Source organism: Hippocampus bargibanti, linkage group LG03 (assembly GCF_051943395.1).
Source record: "Hippocampus bargibanti isolate YZ-2025 linkage group LG03, ASM5194339v1, whole genome shotgun sequence".
Taxonomy (NCBI): Eukaryota; Metazoa; Chordata; class Actinopteri; order Syngnathiformes; family Syngnathidae; genus Hippocampus; species Hippocampus bargibanti.
Genome location: NC_142736.1, coordinates 28,855,842 through 28,862,749, shown reverse-complemented (window position 1 = coordinate 28,862,749; position 6,908 = coordinate 28,855,842). Strand labels below are relative to the sequence as shown.

The 6,908-nt window shown below is 38.1% G+C and overlaps 1 long non-coding RNA gene across 1 annotated transcript; it reads right to left on the bottom strand.

The window, feature by feature from the left end:
* Nucleotides 1-1,072: 1,072 nt before the first annotated feature.
* LOC148900910 (uncharacterized) lies at nucleotides 1,073-1,809 on the bottom strand. Its single transcript, XR_016114371.1, has 2 exons — nucleotides 1,328-1,809; nucleotides 1,073-1,247 (listed from the first exon to the last, which is right to left on the bottom strand). It is a non-coding gene; the product is annotated as an uncharacterized LOC148900910 (long non-coding RNA).
* Nucleotides 1,810-6,908: the final 5,099 nt, after the last annotated feature.

Below are 6,908 nucleotides of genomic sequence, written 5' to 3'. Positions count from 1 at the left end.
CTTACAGAAATTTGCTTTTAGTTTATGATTCTGTCAACGAAACTTGGAAGTTGAGAACAAAGTAAATCCAGCTGTTGTTGTTGTTGTTTTTTTGTTGGAAAGGAAATCGAGGTCTCGAAAACATTTTTGGAACCCAGGGAGGCTCTCATAATAATTTCAGGCCTGCTCATCATCATTTATGAGGAACAGGAAAAACATTTCCCCTGCGCATTTGTTGTTATCATTTCGAAAATGTCTCACCCATCCATCTGTCTATCAATGTATGCCACCTCCCCCAAATACATTTCCTCAATTAAGAATTAAGAAGTCGCAACTATTAAACTCACAACAAACAGTGGGGGAGACAAACAGGAAGCAGGCCCGTTTTTTTTTAATCCGCTCAAACTGTTGTCAGCGTCTTGTTTCACATTGCATTCCATTTCCATGTTCCTGGAAACCTTCCACGTGACAACCAAATTGAATTTCTTAAAATGTATCTGAGGCATTCGGCGGAAATGATAGGATGAAACATTTTGAATATTTCACAATTACTAAAAGCAATACCAGGTAGCAATTCATATTTCATGTCGGCGTCCTCACCATGTCGGGTGTTTCTCCAAAGCTAATTTGTGAGACATGAATATTTGAATTTCTTTAAAGATTGCACAAGCAAAGACCAGGATGTCGACCCCTGGGGAAACCACATACAAACAGACCATTTGTTTGTCCTTGTTAGGGACAATCCTCGTTTGACATTGTAAATAAATCTCGGAAGAAGTATAAGTGAAAATGGAAGAGGAAGGGAAACAGGAAGTGCTTGAGTAGAATCAAACCATGTCACAATCTTTAGACCTTTTCTTTTCCTTTCGTGGCTTTTGCCTTTATCTCATTTTAATATGTTCTGCCTTGTACCTCCAGATGTATTAATACAGAAATGTACATTTCCATTTTTTTGTTTTTATTTTTTTTGTAGACTGAAGACATTTGGATTATGGATTAAAAAAGGAATGTGAGACAATTTTGTAACCCCATGTTTTATTTTATTTATTTAATTACAGTGATTCCTTGACTTACGGAAACCATTCATTCATCAAAGTCAAAGTCAGCTTTATTGTCAAATATGCTAATATGCATGACATACAGCACAGATGAAATTACTGTCCTCTCGAACCCAGCATGCAAGGTACTTATAATTACTTAACAAACATAAACATGAAAACGCCAATTTGCCGGGAGAGGGGAGCCGCTGCGTGTGCACGTGCCGCCATCTTGGGAAAAAAAAAAGAAAAAATAACAAATATGACAACACAAAGACACAGAGTCATTCATTCTTCAGGACTTGCTGTACCCTCTTTGCGATGACATGAAGCAGTTCTAGTTGAAAGAGGAGAGGATCAAAGCATCCATGTCAGCAGTGGATCAGGGACGTCATGGTGGAATTTGTACGTCTACTGCAAGCTAAATGTTGAAAGCAAACACGAAGCTGTAGCATCCATTGACGAAAAGACATTGTCTCACATCTCCTGTCCCACATAAATCCGCTTCAATTCCAAGCCACGACAGTTCCACATACGCATCGGCGCTCTGCGCTGACACTGCTTTCTTCTTATCGCGGGCTCCTCAAGCCATGCATCCATCCAACCGCAGACTGTCCAACAGCACTGACCTTTCCACTGAACAAAGCGGGGCTGTGAAGATGCTGCCCATTACAGGCGCAAAAAAGCACAATGGCCCATCATTCATTCATTCATTCATTCATTCATGCATTCATTCTTTCATTCATTCATTCATTCGATTTAAATTATCCATTGCTGAGAATATAAGTGTGACTTGTTGTTTGTTTATATGGTACAGGAAGTCCCCAGCTCACCCAAATGAGGACATATACTCTCGCAAATGAATTAATAATTAATCTTTCACTTTTCTCCATAGTCAAGCATTACCATTCTGGCGATGTTCTACAAACTAGGCATTCTGATAAAGTTAAGCAGCTGGAGTTCCTGGCAGAGAGCGAAGGCCAGCCTCTCTGTCCTACAAACACACACAAATCATTTACACGCTGTACTCATCAAAGGCAACGTCTCCCTCGTCTCCACTGAAGCCTGACGAAAAGCTTCCAAGTCAACGTCCCCGAGCGCTTTTCTCTGAACTTCCATCGGTGTCAAAGATGCAATGCTTAAAAAAAAAAAAAAAACAGCTGTTGACCTATTATCGCAGTGCCACCAGAGACCCCCAGTGCTCGCTCTTTTCTTTAAATTGCTGTGAGTTAGATGCATCGGTGTTTACAAGGCGTGCTTGAGGGGGAAACAGAATGCTCCCGTTAAACGAGGCAATCGGGCTAATGTGGCTGCGGGGTTGTTGCACAAAACATATATAATAATAATAATGAATGAATATATTTGTCAGTCGAATGCCGCCATTCTTTGATTTGACGACACAACGCGCAACAATGATTACCCCGCAGTGTTAAACTCCTCCTGTGTCTCGCTACCGTCATAAATAAAATATGGCCAAGATAATGGATTTATACTCAATAATTCATCACTCAGTGATATAGTGTGTGTCGCCGAGTTCTGTAACACAGCGCTTAGCCAAATTAAGTTATCATGAAACAGATTTATTGACAGCTCGTCGCAGAGTTCATTTACTCAGCAGCCATTGCTTAATTACTCCCGCGAATGCAGAAACAAACAATGCCGACAGACGGATTTCTAAACGAGTCGGTGTCAGGAGACCCTAGAAAGCATGCCATTTTGCTGCATTTTTTTCGACGTCTGCGTTTTGTATCATTTCATTGACAAGGAGTGAAGGATGAAGTTGACTCGGAACTGCACTGATAATAAAATGAATGCTGAGATGGAACTTTTTCCATCTATGAGGTGCACCTTCAATGAAGGACGAAATTTTTCCAAACATAACATAGTAACTCATTCACTGCCAGACGTGCAAAATTGTGTCCACTCCAGTTTCAGGGGTTTTTGTCATTGTCACTTGAATCTTGGACCCACATAATATTGAGTTTTAGGACTACATTAACATTCAATACAGCGTTAAAAACTTTAGAATCTCTTCTTTCATCAGAGAAAATAGTGAATTCCTAAATTATATAGGTCTGGAGTTATATCAGCTTGAAATGAGGGTGGCTGTCCAAAATACATACAGCAATACATACATATTTGTTTATATAGCGCTTTAACAACAGCCGAAGCTGTAACAAAGCGCTATGGACAAAATGTAAATGCTTCCCCCTCGTGGAAATGAAAAAAAAAACATTGCCAGAGGCCACGGCCAGCGCTTTATCGACACGCAAGCATGAAAAAACAAAACCCGAACAAATTTGGAAATGGCGCTTCACGTCTTTTTTCAATTCCCAAATACATGTGTGAATGGCAGTGAATGAGTTAATCAATAAAATGTTTCCAAATATAAGGCACACCACATTATAAGGCGCTACAGTAGAGTCTAGGGTTACACACGACTTCTTCTACAGGAGGAAATGGAGTCATTGGCGGCTGACAGTAATTGCGAGACCTGCTGTGGCTCAATATGACTTCACATATAAGGCGCATCTGCGTATAAGGCACAGGGTTATCTTTTGAAGAAAATTAAGGCTTTTCGGTGCGCTTGATACACCGGGAAGTATGGTAATAATAAACGGTACTGATATCAAAACGGGGCTAAGTCAACCGAGTAGCGATTTTGCTGTTTTATTATTATATCGCACTGAAATCAAATGTGGGCGAGCAATTTTATGCATTTGGAAAATGCAAAAAAAAAGAAAACATTACATTAAAAAATACATTAAAAATTCAATAAAAAAATATTTAAAAAATATTTTTAATAAAAAATAAAACAATACAAAAAAAATGTTCAAACATGTTTCAGTGTGCCTTGAATGAGATTGACATGAATTGGGTAGGGGAGGGTGACGTTTACTTGCTAATTTTCCACCTTTTTTCCCCTGTTCTGTAGAACGACAGTGACATGGATCGAGGTAAACTATACACCACACTTTCTATATCCATTTTGTCTTGTCTAGAGCAGATTTTAAACGTGGACCAGGTCTGTTTTGAAACTCTACCACGAAACGGAATGTCGGGAGGTTTCCTATCCTTTCCAGTAAGTGTATGATGACACATTCAGGGTCATCCGGCAAATCAACAACTCAGGTCATAAATAAATTTAAAAAAAAGGAAGGGGGTGGCTTCTTCCAGGAATACCAGCGGGGTGGCCACAAATGGGACATTCTGGAAGTAATGTCGGGTCAAGTCATTGGGCTCCAGCTGGCTCTGTATCTTCAGGACTGGTTGTTTGACACCCGTCCAGCTGAACAGACCTCAGGCATGCATGTCCTATCCCCACCCCGCGTACCCTTGTGCCTGGCTCACTCCAGCCTTTTGGCTTCAGGGAAGACTGGGACACTTTCTGTGATGAGGCCATCAAACCAGAGCTGATCAGTCCATATGGCGGATTAACAAATATGGCGAAAATCACCACTCCCCTACTCAAAACGTATGCATGTGATTAAGAATTAACTTTTGAACTCGAACTGGAAACTTTTGTACTCGAATGAAAACATTTAAGTTTGACTGTGAAAATATGTTGAATTTAACTCATTCACTGCCATTCCCGAATTTATGTGGGATTTGAAAATATGACGTAAAGCGCCATTCCCAAATGAGTTGTTTTTTTTTCTTACTTGGATGCTAATAGCGATGGCCAGACCTCTAGCAATTTTCCCTACCACAAGGGGGCAGCATTTCCCATTTTTCCCTGTTTGAGCTTTTTTCAGCTTCAGCTGTTGTTAATGCACTCTATTAACCAATATGTATGTATTTCATTGTGTTTTGGACAGCCACCCTCGTTTCAATCTCATATAACTCCAGACCCATATAGTTTAGGAAATAACTGTTTCTTTCAGATGAAAGAAGAGAGTCTAATGTTTCTTACGCTGCACTGAATGTTGATGTAGTTGTAAAACTCAATATTCTGTGGGGTCTGGAATTTGAGTGACAATGACAAAAACCCCGGGCACTGGAGTGGACATATATTTGCATGTCTGGCAGTGAATTCGTTGAATAAATAATAAATAATAACCGATAACTGATTCTGATTCATTATATAATTTATATGAAATTCACTTCAAATATGATCGCACAATTCTGTTTTTGTTGTATTTCTTTACAAATACCTTATCCACGTGCTTATACTAATCCGCATATTCTCAAATCCCAATTTTACACAGAATTTATCGCCAGATATTGGCTAAAAAAGGTTCCCAACGTTCATTGTTGTGCTCTTTCTGAAACAGCATAAGATGGTATGAAAGCCATGTCACAATTTATAAGTTTTACAGTTTTGAAATGATACTTTTTAAATGAATTGCAAGCTTATAATGTTGGGAAGCAACATATTACCTCGGAAGGTAGAAAATGGACAGGTCAATCTCATTCAGTGTCGGTTTGTCGCAATTATAACGAACAACGGCATGACATAATGACTACCTGGGACCTTATACTGAATTTTGTGTTCAATATAGACCAGCTCCACATTAGTCTGCCATCTGAGCAGCAAAGAAACAATCTAAACACAAAACCGACAACAGTTGATCAAAATACATACATAGATTATGGGTTCCAACCTGAAGAAAACAATTTACATGCAAATCAGAAATATAGCATATTCCCTTTGTTCGCAGAATTGCTCTCGGTTACAGTTCAGCCCTACTCCTGGCGGGGGGAGCCATATCCGTTTAATAGACAGCCATTCTGACATTCTGTCTCTCTGTTTGGTATCACATGTCACTTAAGACAGTCTGGAGGTTGTTGGTTAAACAAAGTCACTTGGCAAAATGTAATGTATGTAGCATGGCTCAAGGGTGAATTGAATTTTGTGAGACGCTATCAAATCTGTTTGAGAAATATGGGACGCACTTCGGGAAGCCCGGATATGGAGGTGCTAGGTAGACTTTGACCACCAGAGATCAGTAAAGTAATGTTACAAATTGGTTCACTGTCAATCTTCATATGATGTTTTCTTCATTTCTGACGTTTCAAATATTGCCATGAATTTTAATAATTTAATATGATTAGATTTTATCTTTCATTTATGGTTATTTTCATCACATGTGACACTAATTCCAAATTACGATCGATTGCAAAAATGTCACTTTTTATTTGATTCAGAAACATGTACAACAATCATTACACGACCAGTTTTGTTTTTTTTTTGTTTTTTGACACAAACTATTTAGCTATTGAATGTGTAACAGCTTTAATTTACTATAGGAATTAAGAAACACTCGTATATTAAATGCCAAAAAGATTTATTTTACTATGAAATTATAAAAACCATTGGTTTAAAGGGAAAATTAATTGTTGGTGACCACAACGAGCTTAACATAAAATAGAGGGGAAAATATACATGTTTGTATATATATATATATATATATATATATATATATATATATATATATATATATATATATATATATATATATATATATATATATATATATATAGTACGCCAGAAGTATATGACTACTACTACTGTGACTACTCCTGCTACGAGTTCTACGACTACTACTACTACTACTACTACCACTACTACTACTACTTCTACTGCTGCTACTACTTCTACTACTACTGCTGCTTCTACTACTACTTTTACTAATAGAAAAAGGAAAAGGAAATGACATGAAATGTCGACTTTATTACTTGTACAGTAGTGTATTTTGCTTGTAAGTGAACAATTTCGCCACGAGGTGTCCCTCTTGGAACATTTAAATGTAGTTGTTCATGTACGCCATCAGATGTCACTGTTGCTTGAAGAAAACGCTGAAACCTGATTTCTTACGGAGCATCAACTCAACTTTTCAGGAAATTGAATGTGTTAAATACATAATTCAAATCGTCGGTTCGATAAAGATT